Source organism: Cyprinodon variegatus, unplaced genomic scaffold (assembly GCF_000732505.1).
Source record: "Cyprinodon variegatus isolate N-32 unplaced genomic scaffold, C_variegatus-1.0 Scaffold1164, whole genome shotgun sequence".
Lineage (NCBI taxonomy): Eukaryota > Metazoa > Chordata > Actinopteri > Cyprinodontiformes > Cyprinodontidae > Cyprinodon > Cyprinodon variegatus.
Genome location: NW_015151617.1, coordinates 214,962 through 233,702, shown reverse-complemented (window position 1 = coordinate 233,702; position 18,741 = coordinate 214,962). Strand labels below are relative to the sequence as shown.

Sequence of the window (18,741 nt, the reverse complement as noted above, 5' to 3'; positions counted from 1 at the left end):
ATAGAAAATACTGAAAAACGAAAGGAGTTTAAAAACTGTTTGTTTGTACATAAAAAAGTAAAAACTGTTATTTCCTGTTAATTAACAAATGTGAACGAATCAGGTTATAGATTAGGTGGTGATTCTGTTGTTTTTTTCTACTAATTGGTAAAAAAAATATATATATAAGTGGAAATAACCTGCAGATGAAGGGTCATGCCATGCACATATTGTCAATATAAGAAAGTTCTAATATTTTTTTATTTATTCCTGTTATCCATAGTTTTAGGAATACACCACATCCCACCCATCATCCCAAATGTTGGTTTAAAACTCAAAGCCACATACATCTTATCATATAATTATAATTGTGCAGCTAAAAATGAAATAGGTCCTAAACTTGAGCCTTTAAGGGAAAAAAATGCTAAAAATTTAATTTTTTTTCACCTGCAAAAACATTAAATGTTCTGTATTTAAAACCTAGAATGAATAAAATAAGTTTTATGATAATAAAGACAACATCGATGTGACTATTTGATTATTTTTCCTTAAAATTAGATGATAAAATGATGATTTAATCTTCAAATATTTTTAGATAAAGTTAAGTTTTGCAGATGCTTTTCATTTATAAAGTGTCCTACGTTAGAGACAGCCTTACACTAAGGTATATATATATATATATATATATATATATATATATATATATATATATATTGATATAAAGCGATTTAAAAAGCAATACCTTAGTAGTATATTACGGTACCTCTAAGAAGTGTTATTTGATGCCATGCTAGTTGAATAACGGTTTCCTTTATACCCATTTGAGCCCTCCTATTAAAATGCATCTTATCTTATTCAGGTATAAATATAAAAAGGTTTTAATGATGGCTACTTTCTCCTGACATTGAAATCCCTCATGAGTGATTAATACTGAGATACCTGCTCTAAATGCAGAAAATCAAACCAGCAGGTTTATTGTTTCTTTATTGTTTTAGTAAAAAAACAACTTGGACAGCTGATTGATACAAAAATGCGGCAGCATTAGGATGACTCTTTGGTCATCTGTTTAATGGATAGCATCACTGCAAACAAAGGCGAAGAGCAAAGAGATTGTGACAATCATATATGACTTCCCCTCTTCCGCTCACCATGCTGGTTCTTTATAAGTTTTAGATCTGAGGAGCAGGAAGTACATAGAAGCTGGAGGATTTTGTCTCTTGGGAGCCATTTTATGTTTTCTAGAAGCTTTGACTAGATGTTTATTTAAATATTGGGGTATTTCACAGCATCCAGGTAGCCTTTCAAGTTTCCCAGGATATTTGGAAGATATGCAACCTTACATCATCACAGATCTTCCACTATACTTACACTTAACAGTGGGCCTTTTCACTTATATCGTATCTTTAAACCACCTAACGACGGTTTGTTGTGACGCTCAGTTTTAGTCACCTCACTTTAAAGCAAATAATCCCAGAAGAGTTAAAAAAAACTTCAAACATTTGTGGTATTTGATGGTAGAGTGGAAAATGGCTTTTCCTTTGCTGCACATACAGTAGACGATGATTATTGTTGTTATACTGAGGCGATGCAGAAATATTTCATTGAATTTCATCAAGGAAAGATGCATTTTGCCAGGTTATTGCAAGAAATGCTAATCTCAAGCTTAGTCCATGTGTAGGCTGATGCTAACTACACAAAGGTTTGTAGAAAATGTGAAATAGAGCAGAATCCAAAATGACCGCAGTAATTGTTGAATCATACCTTCCTAAAACAAGTCAAACCACCATAATAAGGCTTCACTCACACATACTCATCATTAATGGTCAATCGTAATTTTATTGTCCCCAATGGGAACATTAATTAGCAGAGAACAAACAATCCATGCATTGGTCTCCAAAGAAAATAACAGATCAACCTTGGTGGCATCAGTCAGCATTAGCAAAGGCTGCAGCACTCATGGTTTCATGTTATTAAGCAGGACAATTGCAGCAGGTATGAAATAGACCATCTGTCTCTTGGTCGCACCATCATATCAGTTCATTTGGATGATTGAATCACTTCCCTTTCTGCAAATGTGTGAAGTTGGGGGTTTGATAAGCTTGACTGGTCTGCAAAGAGTCCAACTAAAACCTTGTAGATCAACTTTGGGAGCAATTAGTGCAGAAAAACGGAAATTCTGAATTTCTCATTTAACTGAACACAACCTAAAGAGTATGGATTTTTATTTAAGAGAGCACGATCGTCAACGAAATGAACCCTTTAGATGAATATTGGGATATCTTCAAGGTTGACGTACAAGTAGAGAGACAGTAGGAGCTAATTTCCCAACCTTTTTTGACTTGTTTACCCCTTTGTGCATTTTGTCTTATCATGAGTTCCCCTCTCAGTCAAACGTATCGATGATTGTCCAAAAGTGGAACGTATAATAACTGATTATAACATAAAGAGTATTTTATACACCAGATTTTCCCCATTCTGGGAGAATAAATTGATTTTCTAACCTATTTTATTCTATTTCAGTATTGGTAGCCCTTCCTATGACTCAGTACCCATGACAGTATTGTGACTGAAAGGCTGAAGGCAAAGCTTATGAACGCCTGCCTTCTTACAACTAAATTAAGCTACACTTCCCTTAACAATAACCAATTCAGAAATTATACAAGAAAATATATTTCGCTTACAGTGATCACTTTAAAGTGTAAAGTCATGCACGGCTTTTTTGAAACTAAGAAAGGATGTACATGACTTTAAAAAATTAAAATCAGGCCCTTAATGTTAAAACCTTCTGATTTTGGACCACGGAGTAAAAGATTAATGCTTTTTGCAAAACTTTTTAAAGGATGTAGTGTGTTTAAATTAGAACAAAATACTCCATTATTGTCTCAAAGAGACGAAATTAAGGTGTTTACATCAGAAGGAAAAATGACCGTACCATTATCACAAATTGGATAGTTGGATCAAATGAAATGTGTAACTCAGAAGGATGAACTATGTAATAACTTTGCATTAAAAAAACAGCAACAGACTGTTTACAAGAAAATGGAAAACTGTAATTAACAGCAGAGAAGTAAACAACTTAATGAGTCGACATTAGTTTACTTTTGAAAGAAGATGTTTGTCTTTATCCACATGAATACTTTTACCACTAAACATCTCATATTTTTATGGTTTTTATAAGTATGATCTATCATAGATGCCTTCATTGCAGAGAATTATTAAAGCAGAACGCTGTCCTGTGCATCGCTGTCTGAACCAGTGAAACCCAGAGGACACAGAAACACATTAACATTCATATGAGGCTCATCATTGATGACCAGCAGGGTCTCAGTAGCAGCGTTTAGAAACAATAATGGATCTTAATGATGTATGCCGCTGCCGTAACTGTGGTGTTAAAATTTGTCCAACAGACTGAGGCAGCAGAGTATGGTCGAAATGAAGAACGGCTCCCAGAACGGGGGAGTCATGGGAGGAGCGCGGGAGATGTTCGGGAGCTGGCTGGAGGACGGGCCTCTGAGGATGGGACGGGAGCTGCTGCTGGACAGAGAGAGGAAGATGGCGGAGGAGACGTCCGGGCGGCTCACAGGTTAAAGGTGAGAGGTCGGTCCTTTGCGACATGTCCGCTGTAAAGTTAGGTTACATCACAAATGGAGATGTTGGTGAGTCTGAATCGTTTGAGAGTTTCTAAATCAGAGGTGATTCATTTATAAATCATCTATTCATGTGAAAGGCAGAAATGTTTAATTAAACCTGCAGCTGCATTTAAATTCCTCACAAAATCTGTTAATTAATCCTTTTTTAGATGATAAATTTATCATGTTATAAATGTCAGAAATGTGTGGTAACCTTCTTTTGAAACGTTGGAAAATGAACCATGGTTTTCCAGGGGCATTGCTGATGTTTAGTCATTAACATGATAATGAATTTAAAGCTTTTTCTGGCGGAGTTTCATTTACAAAAACAATTTTATAGAAATCCTTTTCCTTTTATTTATAACCAGGAAACTCTTTTAAGATTATCTCTCAAAAAAGTTTCCCAACTAAACATTTTAAACATGTTAGTCGTCCCCCATGTTGCTGTTGGTTGGAGGACTTTACTGTCGCCGCGGTCTCACCCGTTTGGTTTCTTAATGCTTTGTGTGTAAAACACACAAATTTAAATCTTAGCCACTTGTTGCAACATGAACCTTTTGTTAGTGCTTCTCCTAAGAGTTCACAGTATGAAAATCTGCATTTTCTATTTATAGAGTGAGTAAAAAAGTATTCACACTTATTTGGTTAATTATTATTTATATTCAGTTTTTTTTTTACTTTATAATGGTAAATATATAAAAAGAGATAAGAGTATAAACTAATTTCTGAAATGTTTATACAGATGATGAAACATAGAAACACAATCAGGTGAATATTCCTATAGCCTGAAGAATTGTCCATCACTTTGATATAAATAAAACCACAATAGCTGCATACAGTATGTAATACAGGTTTCAACGTTTAGTTGAGGTATTTTTCATTTCAAAAAGTTTATTTCAAACCTGCACACATTTTACAATACATATAATGACAAACAATACATATGCATGGCTTGAAAAGGGGATGGATGTCCAATCCCCTCCCGCTCATCCCAGGGACACTCCCAAGACCTGCAAACGTATGTGCGAATACTTAGTTAGACTTGGACATCTTTTATTGTCATACTGTGTTAGGTATACACAGGGTGTATACAGCACAAAATTGCATTAAGTCCAGCTTTTAGAAAAAATATTTCCATTTCTTAAATTGCAGCAGGGATCAAATGTAAACAGTGTGTGAGAAAAAAAAAACATGGTGCAAAAAATGATAGATGGGATAAAGGTAATAGAGTAAATTCATGCAGGATACAGAAATAAAATAATTTTTTTCTCTTCCTTAAAAAAGCACTTTATTTGAAAAGCATGTTAAAACTGTATCGTTAATCAAAGAATTTATAAAGTAATATCTGATGATTATTTGTGTTAGAGTAGCTACTAAAAAAGCAGATGAGCAGTTTTACAGATGCTTTAAAGTAGGTTTTTCCAGGCAGAACCAATACTGGTGCCATTTTGGCTCTTAATGGGCCACTTAACCTTTCTCACATACCAGAAATGATAATTAGTCAGATGTCGCTGATTTCTCACTACGGTTCTTCATTCGATTGCAGTGAAACTGTTTTTGGATCATTTTAGGATTTACTCCCAGCCTGTGAAGATTTTAACATTCAAATAAAACCATATAATGGAAATAAAGTTTAACTTTAAAGTCATAGGGAAGTTATATTTAAATTTCAAATCATTCTGACTTAAACATGTATATAAATGCATTCTTTATCAGACCATATTGTCCTAAAAGTTAGAAAATGTCTATTATTTTTAAAAATTCTGTCTTAAAATCAGTGTTTTTTTTTTCCGTTATTTTATGCAGGCCAGTTAGTTATACATCAGCCTGAACACCTAAATTCAGCCAATCATGTATCAAAAGTCATCTGTCAATCAAATTTTCTCAGTCATAGCATCTTGATTCATATGTCGCAGCTAATATACGCAACGGTTGAAATAAGTTGATTAAGTTATTAAGTTAAATAAGGTTGAAAATCAAGCATCTTAACACCACATCCAGTCGAGAGAATAAAAAGTAACGCCTTTATATGTGTTAGAAAGCAGCATTAAAGATTTGGAATAAAAAAAATCATAAAACATATTTAATAAGCTGCCTCTCTTCCCTCTAAAACCCATTTATCTTTATGTAAACAACCAGGAGGTGTATGATGGATTTCAAATTAAACGGCGGTAATAGGACTACAGCTAAGACACGCTTTATGATTTGTCTTTTCTTTTGTTACTCTGGCTCCTAACGTGCAACAGAGAAAACATCTGTAAAAAGGCGAGTCTGTCTTTTCAAGTGACAGCTCACTCGCAAGATTTGCTAAAAGTGGGGACGCTAGCATGAGCAGAAAAAAGGCTTTTACTTGATCCCCCCTCCCTGATCCTATTGGCATGTTGGATGAGGACGAAGCCAGTCTGTTCTACAAGCACTGGTGGAAATCATTCGGTATACAAGAAAAAACAGCAGATTTTTCCCTTGTTTTATTGACTGGTTCTGGTTCTAGTTTTAGCCAGTGGTAAACTGGTTTATTCCATTTAACCTTTAATCCACTGGTGTATCTCTAGATCCACGCTGTCTTCTCTAACACTAATACATATACTAAAGTTCTTTTGATGCAAAATGTTTTCTAAATGTGTCGATTATCAGTTATTATCTGATACGACAACCTTCATGCAGTCGGTACAATTTTTTACTTCTTTAACATCTAAAAAAGTTAGTAACCCTGAGAGACATCTAAGAATAAATATTTGACACATTCGACTATTTAAGGCAATAGCAGCTTAACCACATCTACTAACTGCTTCTCTAAGCTAAACTGCTTAGCGTTACAATAAGACCGAATATTATCGATTATTTTTGAGAGTTTCATCATTTCTGCTCGGATTAAACCCAATTTAATGTGTTTTTTTTTATTTTTTTTTTATTTGTCCTAAAAATGTCGGACCATTAAACGTTAATGGCCCTTCTGAATTGAGCAGCTTTTTTTTGCAGTTTATTGATGAGCTAATAGATCTCAGAGATCTTCTTTTTTTAGTTTAAACAAGGTGTCTGCTGTGGGTTCACAATTAACAGAGAAAAGTCACTTTTTTTTTTTGCTTTTTTTCATCTTTTTTTTATTGAAATCCGAAATAGATGCAGACTGTTCCTTACACCCAAATCTGCAGATTGTCTTCTTCTAAAACTGATTTGTCTCAGCATGCTCCTCACTGGTCTCCAGTGTCCAGCCCCCCCCCCGCCCTCCCATGTTCTGTCAGTGTTGGAGCCAATACCTCAATCCCAGTCAACAAACAAACAAATCCGGGAAGTCTTTGTGTGTGTGTGTCGCTGTATGGGTTTTGGCTGAACACTTACTTGGTTATAAATGTGCAGTGTGTGTGTGTGTGTGGGGAGGTGGGGGGTTCTAGATTTTTTTTGGAGTCCTGAAATAGCAGCAGACCCCCCAGTGTGGCAAAGTTTGATAGATGAAAGGCTGTGCCTAGGGCAAAGAGTGTTGACAGAGTCTGCTGCTTGTTCCCTCCACTGTCTGTTCTGACAGAAGATTGAATGTCTTAATGTGCCTGCTTGGCTTTTGCTCATCAAAATAGAATCCATTCAAATCACTTCTTCAAGACAAATGTCTGTTTAAAAAAAAAAAAAAAAGGTTGAGACACAACTTCTTTGTCACTTTTGAGAGATTGCCTCTACTTTAGGATAGCATCAAAATCGGCACATGACAGCTAAAATCAATAATCAATATGCAGCGTTTTTAAATAGCCCACAGTGAGTGTTTGCAAATGACATGTTTGCCATCAGTGCTGTTTAAAAAAAGAGACGCGCACCTTTGTTTTTACTCTCACATTTTAGTTCAGAAGTGTTTTATTTGTCCCACAGGGGACGACGTCAGGAAACAACATGCAGCTTTCTGCTCTCCTGAAATAAACGTAAACGTGCTTTTTTCCTCTTCAAGAAAGAAAACTCTTGACACGCAAACATTGGCTTGAATGTTGATGTCAAAAAGTCATTAAGTTAAAAAAAAAAAAAACACTTAAATACAGAGTTTGTTTCATATTAGGAGCTTTAGAAACATTTATGTTTCTAAAGCTGTATTCTGCCCAATGCTGCGTTTGGAGTCATCTTTTGTAAGGTACTGAAAAGTGCTCCGCTTTCTACAAAAAGAGGAACTCAGTTAAACAAAGATCAGGTCACAAGAGTCAAGACAGCAATATGAAGTGGAGATTCCAGTTTCTTTCATTCTCTGTAGGATTTTCTGATTATAAAATAGAAAAAAAGAGATTAGGAGGAAGGTAGAAAGGAGCGCATTTTACATCTTCGGGGTTAACCTGCTTACAAAGCACCTCGAGAGCCACAGAAGGTGTTTTTATTTGTTGCTATGCTTGCTCATTACATGCTCCTAAACAACGGCCCAGATTTATTTACTGTTGCTCCCGAGTCTGGTGCAGCCGCTCTCGTAAACTCCTCCGCTCTCCTGCTCACCACTCCAACCCACACAGCAGTGAAACACAGCAGCGGCGTCGCAGAGATCTTCCTCTTCTTTCACAGAGCTTTGGTTTTTCACTGTCCGACGTGCTTAAGCCTCAATCAAACTGTCATTTTCCCAGTTCATCTCAGCAGCGGCAGTACAGCGCATAACAACAACAACATGATAATAAGTTTGTGTTATGGAGGAGCCGGGGGAGGTGTGGTGATGGTTGTGACTTAGTTTGTGAGTAGGATGATAAATGAACATGAGCTGCTATCTAAACAGTTTGTTACGGCTGCGGCTCTGCTCAGGTGCCAGGTATTATTGGAGGCGGAAATCTGCCATGCAGATTGGTTTGGCTGAAAGAAAAATGACCAGGGAGGTTTTCAGAGCGCTGAACCCCGCTGACTTAAAATAAGCTTCGTAGACATCAACAACTTTCTCTACTTTTTCAAATTTCAGAGTGTAGAATCTGATAAATCCTTCAACATTTTAAATAAACATAACTGACAATTAAAAATAAAGAAATTTGCCACATTAAGAAAAAAATTCTGATAATTTAACATCCATCCATTTTCCACAGTTTATCCCAAGTGGGGTTGTGAGGTGCTGCTGGTTCCTATCTCCAGCTGTGTACGGGTGAGAGGTGGGGTCCACCATGGACAGGTCGTCAGTCCATCGCAGGGAAACACAGAGACAAACAGAACAAACAACCATTCACTCACACCTAAGGAGAATTTAGAGAAGCCAATTAACCTGACAGTCATGTTTTTGGACTGTGGGAGGAAGCCGGAGTACCCTGAGAGAACCCACACATGCAAACGGAGAACGTGCAAACTCCATGCAGAAAGACCCCAGGCCAGGAATCGAACCCAGAACCTCCTGCTGCAAGGCAGCAGTGCTACCCACTGCATCACTGAGCAGCTCTGATAATTTAACATTTTGTAGCTTTTTTTTTTCGAAACAATGAAATTATTTTTTTGTTATTCTAACATGTTTCTGTCATGTAATTTCTTCAAAATCCGAAGACGTCAAGATTGAGAATTTAAATATTTACTTAATTTTTAACTTATAATAATAATTAAAGAAATGTAGCAAGATGCTAGCACTTCAGAGCGTTTAGAGTGAAGCTAATAAAGCTTATTAGCGTCTGTCCTACTGCTGTCATTAAAGCGGACGACAGGAAACAGGAGTACGGACCTTCATAAATTTAAAGTTCCACGGTGCAAGAGAAAAAATCTAAGTCAATTTTTCTTAAATTAAATGCATTTTTTTTTTGATTTGGGCGGTTAGTTGGGCCATTTTGCTTTTAAATTAGGACCCCCCCCAAAGTTTTTTTTTTTCATTTGCTTATTTTTTATTTTTTTTTTTTTTAGGCTTAACCTTTTTTTTTCCTTTGGCGGTTTTTTTTTTTTGGCCCTTCAATTCAGGTTTAATTCCCTTTTTTTTAGGTTTTTTTTCCCATTTTAAGATCGTTTTTGTAGTGAAAAAGTCTACATCTGTCAGCCACATTATCTTCTAAAGGAAAAAAACAACTTAATAATTATTATTAATCCTATTGCATGATCCTAAAGAATTAATCAGAATTTCACACTAGTCCTACATGATAAAACCAGCACAAAATAGTTAATAATTTTGCCCTTTCTAGATAAAGTTCACAGCTTTCAAAATTCCTGAATGATAAAAGGTTCATGCGCTTTTATTCAGTCATCTAAAATGTGATATTGTATCTCCGTTCACAGTTATCTTTAGGAATCTGGTGATTAGAATCAGTCTGGATGTAATTTTAACTCATTTTAAATGTCCTATAACGGCTTTAAAAGGACATTAATGAACCAACAGTTTTGTGGTAACTAGAGGAGCAGCAGAGAGTCTGCTCCGGTCAGAGTGGCTATACTGTAGGTGGACAACCTATGTTGCTGACATTATAGAAGAGAGACAAAAAGAAGAAAGTTAACCACAAGGTTAGATTAAAACTGAACTTGTTGGTCGACATTTTTGTTTGGAGGCAAACTGATAATGAACATTAGTTGCAATAAGTTAGAGCTCACTGTCCCCGCAGACCTGAAAGAAACCCTGATAGAGGCTGCAAAGAAAAAAAATATCACCTTCCAGCAGGACGTCACCCCTAAAGATACGACCAGTGGTAGAGCGACATAAAACACTTGATGCTGAGACTTTTTCCATTGTTTCTATTCAGTGCCACAGAGCCTGAGCTCTTCAGTGTTGAGATTTATGAAGCTTTTAAAGGAACAAGGTCTCCAGGGCCAAAAGTAGTGACTCAGTGGGTCTAAGTACAAATGCATGCCTCATCTCTCAGATTTTAATTTAGGCAATCGTGAATGGTTTTTGGGATGAAACTTTCACATAAAATCCCAATAAAGGGAATAGCGGTAGATTCATGTACATAATGTACATAATTTTACATAATGTAAAAAGTTCAGGGTGCCTGAACACCTTTATTAGAAAGACTACGTAAAATTACTGGTCTTGTAAAGTTTAAATAGCCGTTCAAAGCTGTGTACATGTGGTTCTTAACAGATTTTATTATTTAAATCTCAATGCGATCTAACTCTTGAGTGTTAAATCAAAAACTGTCTCCACATTAATCTATATCTTAATTATACTGGTCATACACTGGACATTTTTTTATCTAAATAAGTCATCTTTTCTTAAAATAAGTGCATTTGTTTTTGAATTGAGACATTTTGCCAATGGAACAAGACAGTTTACATTGAAAATAATAAAAAAGCAATTGCATTGTCTTATTTCAAGTGCATATTATCTAATTATCTTATTTTAAGACTTATTTCTAGACAGTATTTTCAGTGAATAATTAGAATATATGACCAGTATAATTAAAACATGAAAAAAAAGTTAAACTTGTCAGTTACAATCATTCACTACTAAGATTGATATATATGTGTTTATTTTTTTAATTTAGACAATTATTAGTGACAACTAATAAAACCTTAAATTCAGCATCTCAGAAAATCTGAATATTGTGCAAAGGTTTTATAATGAAGAAACCTGGTGCCACACGCTAACCAGCTAATTAACTCAAAACACCTGCGAAGGTCTTTAGAGGGTCTCTTAGTGTAGTTCTGTTGGATACGCGACCGTTGGGGAGACTGCTGTCCTCACAGTGCTGCAAAAGACAACCATTGACACCACAAGGAGGGCGAGACACAAAAGGTCATTGCTAAAGGGTCCAGCAATGGGGATAATCACACCCTGGAGAGGATTGTGAAACAATGTGGGGAGATTCACAAAGAGACTGCAGCTGGAGCTGGTGTTTTAAGGAGCGCCACGCCGTAAGACATGGGTCTCAGCTGCCGCAGTCCTTGTGTAAAGCCACTCGTAAGCAAGAGGCTGCATCTAAAGCGTCTCACCTGGTTTAAAGACAAAGAGGACAGAGCTGCTGCTGAGTGGTCCAAAGTTATGTTCTCTGATTTGGGTAAATCCAACGGTTTGTTTTGGAAATCTAGGTCACAGCCTGGAGAAGGAGATAAGAGGCGCAGGATCCACGTTGTTTGAGGTGTAATGTAAAGTCTCCACAGTCAGGTTTGGTTTGGGATGCCGTGACATCTGCTGGTGTTGGTCCAATCTGTTTTCTGAGGTCTAAGATTAACGCAGCCGTCTATCAGGACATGGTTCCTGTAGAGGACCAACTTTATGGAGACGCACATGTCATCTTCCAATAGGACGTGTTACAGGTTTAGTTGAAGGACCATGGTATAACTGAAGTTGTAAACCTGCCTGACTTTAAATCCATAGAAAATCTATATATTATTGTGGAGAGGAAGATGCAATATGTCAGACCAAACAATGCAGGAGAGCAATCTGGGCTCTTATAGCACCGGAGCCACACAGCATTGGCGCAGTAATCAGGCATGGAGACTACTTCCTGGAAATCCTTGAGTAATATTCTGATTTTCTGAGAGAATGAATTTAGGGTTTTCATCAATTAGTTATAATCCATCCATCGTCTCAGGCTTAGTCCTTGTCAGGGTCAGAGTGGCACCGGTGCCTATCTCCGGCAGTATATGGGCGAGAGGCAGGGTACACCCTGGACAGGTCGCTAGTCTGTCACAAGGCCGCACAGAGACACACAACCATTCACACACACTAAGAAGAATTTAGAGGTTTTATGGACTGTGGGACAAAGCTGGAGTACCTGGAGAGAACCCACGCATGCACAGGGAGAACATGCAACATGCACATGCAGAAAGACCCCTGACTAGGAATTGAACCCGGAACTTTCTTGCTGCGCACTGTTTCGCCGTGCAGCCCTTAGTTATAATCATCTACTTAAAATAAATGAAAACTTAAAATATACCTGTATGTGAGTAATGAATGACTGATATGCAGAACTGGAATTACTGAAAAAATTTACTTTCTTTTTATGATATTCTAATTATATAATCAGCACCTATATATAGACAGTTCCATCTATTATCAGCTCATTTTCTTTTTCATGTTCCTCTGTCCCACCATGTTTGAAAAAGAGAAAGACATCATAAATAATCCATCTGAAAAGTCTGAGAGTTTTCTCTGTTGAATATTAATATATATATCTATATATAGATAGATATATATAATGCATAATGATGGTCTGTGAATAACAATGAGCATTGGAAGTAAATTCCATAGTAAATTTAGAGAAAAGTCCAGATATTATAAGGAAAATGTTACCAATAACAAGGGTATATAAATTAGTTATAAGATACGATTAAACGCATAGAAGGACCTTAGAGTTGACCTTTGAACTTGGACATTTAAATACCTAACTATAAATAGTTTTGCTTCTAATGAAGAGCAGATTATATTTGCTCAAATTCAGTTCACTGAGTGAAAACATCAGGTGAGAAGTATGAGATCACGGCAGGAAGATGATGTGAGGAAGAAGTGATAAAGAACGATTATTATGGAGAGTCATAACAATTTATGGAGCAAATTCCTGCGGTGAAAATTGATGTGCTGTGATCTCCGCAGCTCAGTGTGTGTGTGCCCACCATCTATTGTCCTGTCTCACTAATCACAGCAGCTCGAGGCTTCATTTAATCAGCGCAGCGCGGCGCAGCGTCCCGTAATAACTTATCAACAGTCGCAGCTTATAGATTAAGGTTTAATTGCTAAAATGCTGCTGTGCTTCTTGTAATGTAAAACAAAAGGGACGGTGGACAGTAAAATTACCTGTTTTCCAAATAATCACAGTTTTAGGATTAGGACTTATTGTTGAATAATTAAAGCCATAAGTTTAACCGTTAATTTTCTTTTTTTTTTTATAAGCAGTGATGGATTTGAAACAATGCTTGTTCCACAGCAGGTTTCAGATTTTACAGGCTGGTTATCACATAAAGTTTGCATGTTAATCAGATCTAAATCTTTTTCCACTGCGCCATGAACTGTCATGTCATGTGCATCCCAGATGGGAGAAAGTAATCAGTGTGTGAAACTAGAAAGTGCTGCAAGACCCTCTTCAAAGGAGGAACGGTCCTCCGGATTGGAATGTGATGCATTTTAATAGAAGACGCTGTTGAAAATGTTTTATCCTTTTCTGCTGTTCCTTGTTGAGAAGCACAATGATTGTCGTGTCAGAGATGGATTTTATTCAAATCGCTGCACGTTTTCGCTGGATGCTTTGAAGCTGCTACTGGAGTGAGACCGATTCTGAAATTCCAAAAATGTTTATCTGCATAAATCAAATATGGCTTAAATTTTTAAGATGAGTTTTGATTTTGTTTTTTATGATAATGAATGAATTTCTTTTTACATGACAAAATCAAAGTTTCACTTTTTATTGTTGGTTTAATTCACGAACTAAACGCTTAGTTCCGACAGGGAAGCAGATTATTTCTTTTTCCACGAAATTCTTGAAGATTTTTATAGATCACTGCAGTTGGATTGGTCTCTTTCATAGAAATGCATTGCTGTTGCACATTTCCTTGAAATTATATTAAAGCTCTTCTCTTAAGTCGCTTTTTATTGTTATCTTAATGACAATTTGCAACACTTCAACAGGCATCTAGATCTTAGTTCATTCAAGTAATGCTGAGGAAGCTCAAATATTCCTCTGGGTTTGCTGGATTGTTTTGCTGTTGCTTAGCAGCGGTGACCAGTTGCTCTGCTGCTAATTAGTGATTATTTCCAGATGACATTTCTGTGTTTGTTTAAACTGTAAATTGTTTTAAAATCCCTTTGATGATCTTTGCAGCAAAGCATTAGTATGCCGGGTGCCATAAAAAAATATTTTTACTAAAAAGCTGATTGAGCACTACTGTGGACTCGGATTTGGGCCAAGTACGGCACCAATAGATCTAACTTTGTAACGTTTTAAAATGAAAATGTGAGTCTGTGCAGCAGCAGAAATGGTTTGTATCTTTGACTCATCTTTTATTGAAACAAAACAGGAAAAAAGTCTACAACTCTGCCTCGCTCTGCATGTGCCCTTTGTGCCACAGATGCAAATTCTGCTAAATTGGTGCTCAATCTTTTCCTGTCAAACATAATAGCAACCAATCAAACTTGCCAGTAAGGAGAGAGTTGCATTCAAAGTCTGCAGGAAATAAGAGTTGTACTCTGAGTTTTGCGCCTTTTTTTCCCCTCTTCTTCACTGATCAACCTTTTTTGATTTCGAGTTTTCTTTGAGATGTGAGCTGCCGATTTAAATTTAGACCATTTCTGATTTTTAGGGGGTTCACAGAGGAAACGTGCTGCAGGCTCTTTGATAGCAGCAGTAGTTTGAATCTAATAGAATAATAATCAGATTTTTTTATTTAACCGATAAAAGGCGTTACAAAGCGCATATCGTTGATGCACTTATAGCTTGAAAAATACCTGGCATGTCAAGCATAAGAAGAAAATGTATCTAATAATTTGATTTGTCAGGGACGTTGACTGATTGAAGCTTCTGTCAGGATCTACTTGTACAGAATTTAATCAAACTCATTTTTAAGCTTGAAAAGGTTCAGCGCCATATAGATTATAAGGCAATTCTACCAAACATTTAAGAAATAAACCACTAAATATGAATGAAGGTAAAATGCATTTTTTCTGTGCTTAAATAGGGAAGAAAATGTTTGATTTTAACATCAGAGTGAAAAATAAATGAGTGCATCTGTAAACATTGAAGTTAAAACTATAATTTCCTGGTCACTACAAATACATTTATTTTCATAAGTTGAACAAACTGATTTCTAGGATTTTTTTTATACGTTATATTGCATTAAATTAAACAATTCTTGTTAAAATTTTTGACCAAAACCACAAAATAAAAAGCAAACAGAATTATAAAACCTTTTAAATGTTATATTTGAATCATTAAATAGCACAGTTATGTATTTCTGCCATTTTGAAATCCTCATTCACCAACAGTAATCTGAAAATTATATATTATTAAAGAAAAAAGTACCTAAATCACTGGTTTGATGTAGATTGTGATTCTCAAACGTTTTACCTTCTTTTTGAAAAAGAATTTGATGTGAAATACCATAAATGAACTCTTCCATATATGGATGAATGTCATGATCTATTGTCCTGTTTCTACAAACTGAGGTTTTTTTTGGCTCTGATTTAGTTTAATTCAAACAAAACACATCTTTGAACATCAAACCACCTACGTGGATTAGAACAGATTGCAGCCTCGGCGCAAACAATTGCTTTTTAATCCCTTTCTGTTCCCATATAGGATTTATTTTGTCCCATTTAAGGAAATGTTACCCTGAGTTCACATTGACATTTCCGTGTGTTGTTAAAAGATGGACACTTTTGACTGGCTTTCTTTTTCATTTTTCAGATTTTCCGCCATCGCTGCTGCTGGAAACACAGGAGGAAAGAATCTGAAGAATGGAGAAACAAAAGTTTTTTGGGTTTTTTCTTTCTTTTTTCTTTTAATTGACAGATATTGTACTGTATTATTATTTTTTAAAACCAATTCTTATCTCTTGATTGTCGCATCCAAGGTCACGCACAACGCCCTCCTCCATCCCGTCTGAGGTAACCTCCTCGGTGTTTTATTCCTGATGTTACTCCTGCAGAGAAGGAAGGGAGGGAGTCGATTTGAAGTAGGACTGGGCTTAAGAGGCGGCAGGTTTTATTAGGAGGACCCAAGAAACTAAAATCTAAAGAGCTCAAATAGATCTTCAGTTTCACAATCTGTGCAAGTAATTGAAAAACCCATCCCTTTTTAATACAGCTCATATTTATAGTTCTAGTTTTCACTGTGATTTTGTGTTTGACAAAAATATTATACAAACAAAACAAGAGACATTAGGGCTAATTAGCAACGACGAGTTTAGTGCAGAAACAGCAATGAGAGACTGATTTAAAAACCATGCAAACAATCAAGATCTGATGGCCCATTTTAGATTGTTGTTATACGTCTAAAGTTACCCATAGAGTGTAACCCTGTATGGACACGCTGTCAGGGGACACTTTGAAGGTTTACCAAGGTCTTAAACTATTATGGTTTCTAAACCTCTGATCCTACAGTTATAAGTGCTTTTAATGCTTTCCATAGGAAGTGCCTGACTTGTTTTCTCTCTTCCGTTTATTCACACTGCATCTCAGCTGGCTGAAACAACGACACCTAAAAATGAGCATGTTTTCCATCCCCCAAAAATCAAAAGATGCGATGTGGCCCAATCCGTCTCTCCTGTTAAATTACCAAAGTAGGTCTAATAAGCAGGCGACTGCAGGCTTATTGTCTGAGCTGGTTGCCGTAGAAATTATTCATTCACCATCGGATTGATGCATCTTTTTATTACACTACTTAATAAGTGCAGTAGTTGTTTGATGCATTTATATTTAGATGCCATAATGCATATTTTTTTGTAATTCTATATTTTTACCCATTTAGTTTCTGACATGCTGAGAATCACAATTCAATGAAGCCCATTTAGCTACTTAGTATCCTGCTTTGAATTCAGGCTAAACTGGATTCATGGTTGTTGAACTGAGTTTATGTAGAAAACAGAACAATGCATCTAAAATATTTTTTTTATTTATTTTTTATTTACAAAAAAATGGTACTGAAACACTTAAACTGTGATGATTTAAAGTATTTTTCTTTAGTCTACTATTTTTGTTTTAACAAGTAAAATGATGGGAAAAGTGCTAAACTGCTTCGGAAGAGATGGCAAAAAGCAGTTTAGCTGCGGCTGTGTCCTGTGCTCCGAAAATTTAAAGATGAATATTTTCTTCTCGAATGTTCAAAAAATACAAACATGGAAAAAAACAAAAAGTAAGAAATTCAATCTAAAATGAAATTTTTGGTGGTGTTCAGTGATTTTTTCGAAATGTTTACAAGTTTCCTGCCAAAGAAAACAGATAAATTGTTAAAATCTCTGAAGGAAATTTACAGATAAAATTTAAGCACACGGCTTCCATACTGATTGGGAACTCCACTTCTCTTTCTTTATGTTCAGCACTTTAATGTCCCAGACTTTATTCCAATGCGTCCCCTGATGCACATGAATAACAAATGGTGGATTTTGTGTGACAATATGGTTCAATTAGCTTAAATGTATTGTTCTCAGCAAGCTGTTGGATCACAGCTTCGTTCTTGGAGGTTTATTTTCATCCATTTCATAAAAATTCCATTTAAATAATTTTCCTTTTTTGCGATATTCAACTTTTTCTAAACCTTTACACCTATAGGACACTATCAGGTGTTTTATATTTTCTTTCTGACCTGTTTGTTTACAATCTAAACAGTGCATGTATAAGTCGAATTCTTTCATGATCCGTGCTTTACTGTAAGCCTCTTAAATGCCCCTTAAATCCCAGAACCTTTCCACGAAGTGAGCCTGTAGGAAGCAGATTAGAGCCGGCGGTTGAACTGGACCGATGGGCGGACGAAGGGACGGCTGAGGCGATGTTGTGTGTGACCTGGGTTGCTTTGGAGATGTGAGGATAATGAGGAGGAAGGTGAACCGGAGCACTGAATGTGTGCCTGCAGCAACAGTTTGACTGTACACGCCAGCCGACGGATCGACCCACGGATCGTCAGACAGGTTGGATCTGAAACAAACAAGCATGGAAAAAAAAAAAAAGACAAACAAAACAAAATCGCCATGTGCCAAAGCTGGGATCTGCTGCATTCTCACTACACTTTTGAAAAAAAAAAAAAGGGTTCTTCTTCTTCTTGTCATTGTAAATAGGTTATATATATGTTTGTTTTTGTTTTTTTCCCTGTATTGATAGATTTGTAAAATTTGCGGACAAATTTTGTTACATTTTGTAAAATGGGAGCAATTCGTCCCCCCTGACAGCCCTCCTTTTTGCTTTTTTTTAAACCCCTCTTTCGGTTTTTCTCGTCTGTTTTATGATTTCTTCTCGTTTGTTTGTTTGTTTACTTGTGACGATGGACTTTTAAACAAACATGGTGCCAGCAGTCCATGTGTGCAACTTTTATTTCTGTTCCCATCTCTCCTTCTCCTCTTTTTGTCCCGAACCAGAGTGGAACCACTATAAAAAAAAAGAAAATTATAAAAAAAAAAATCAGGAAAAAAGAAAAAGACAGACCAGTTGGCAATGCTTCAGTCACTACTTCTTCATCTGACCAGCACTGGACTTCTGCCCGCCACTTCCCCGCTGAGAAGAGGAGGAGGAGGGAGGAAGTATAAGAGAGGAGGGGAGGGGGGGCGTCGCTTCACATCAAATCAGATTTTCAAAACAAAACAC

The 18,741-nt window shown here is 36.3% G+C and overlaps 1 long non-coding RNA gene across 1 annotated transcript; it reads left to right on the top strand.

Annotated features, from left to right (window-relative positions):
- Positions 1-3,389: 3,389 nt before the first annotated feature.
- LOC107101870 lies at positions 3,390-18,121 on the top strand. The gene is made up of 2 exons (XR_001482099.1): positions 3,390-3,569; positions 15,854-18,121. It is a non-coding gene; the product is annotated as an uncharacterized LOC107101870 (long non-coding RNA).
- The last annotated feature ends 620 nt before the right edge of the window (positions 18,122-18,741 follow it).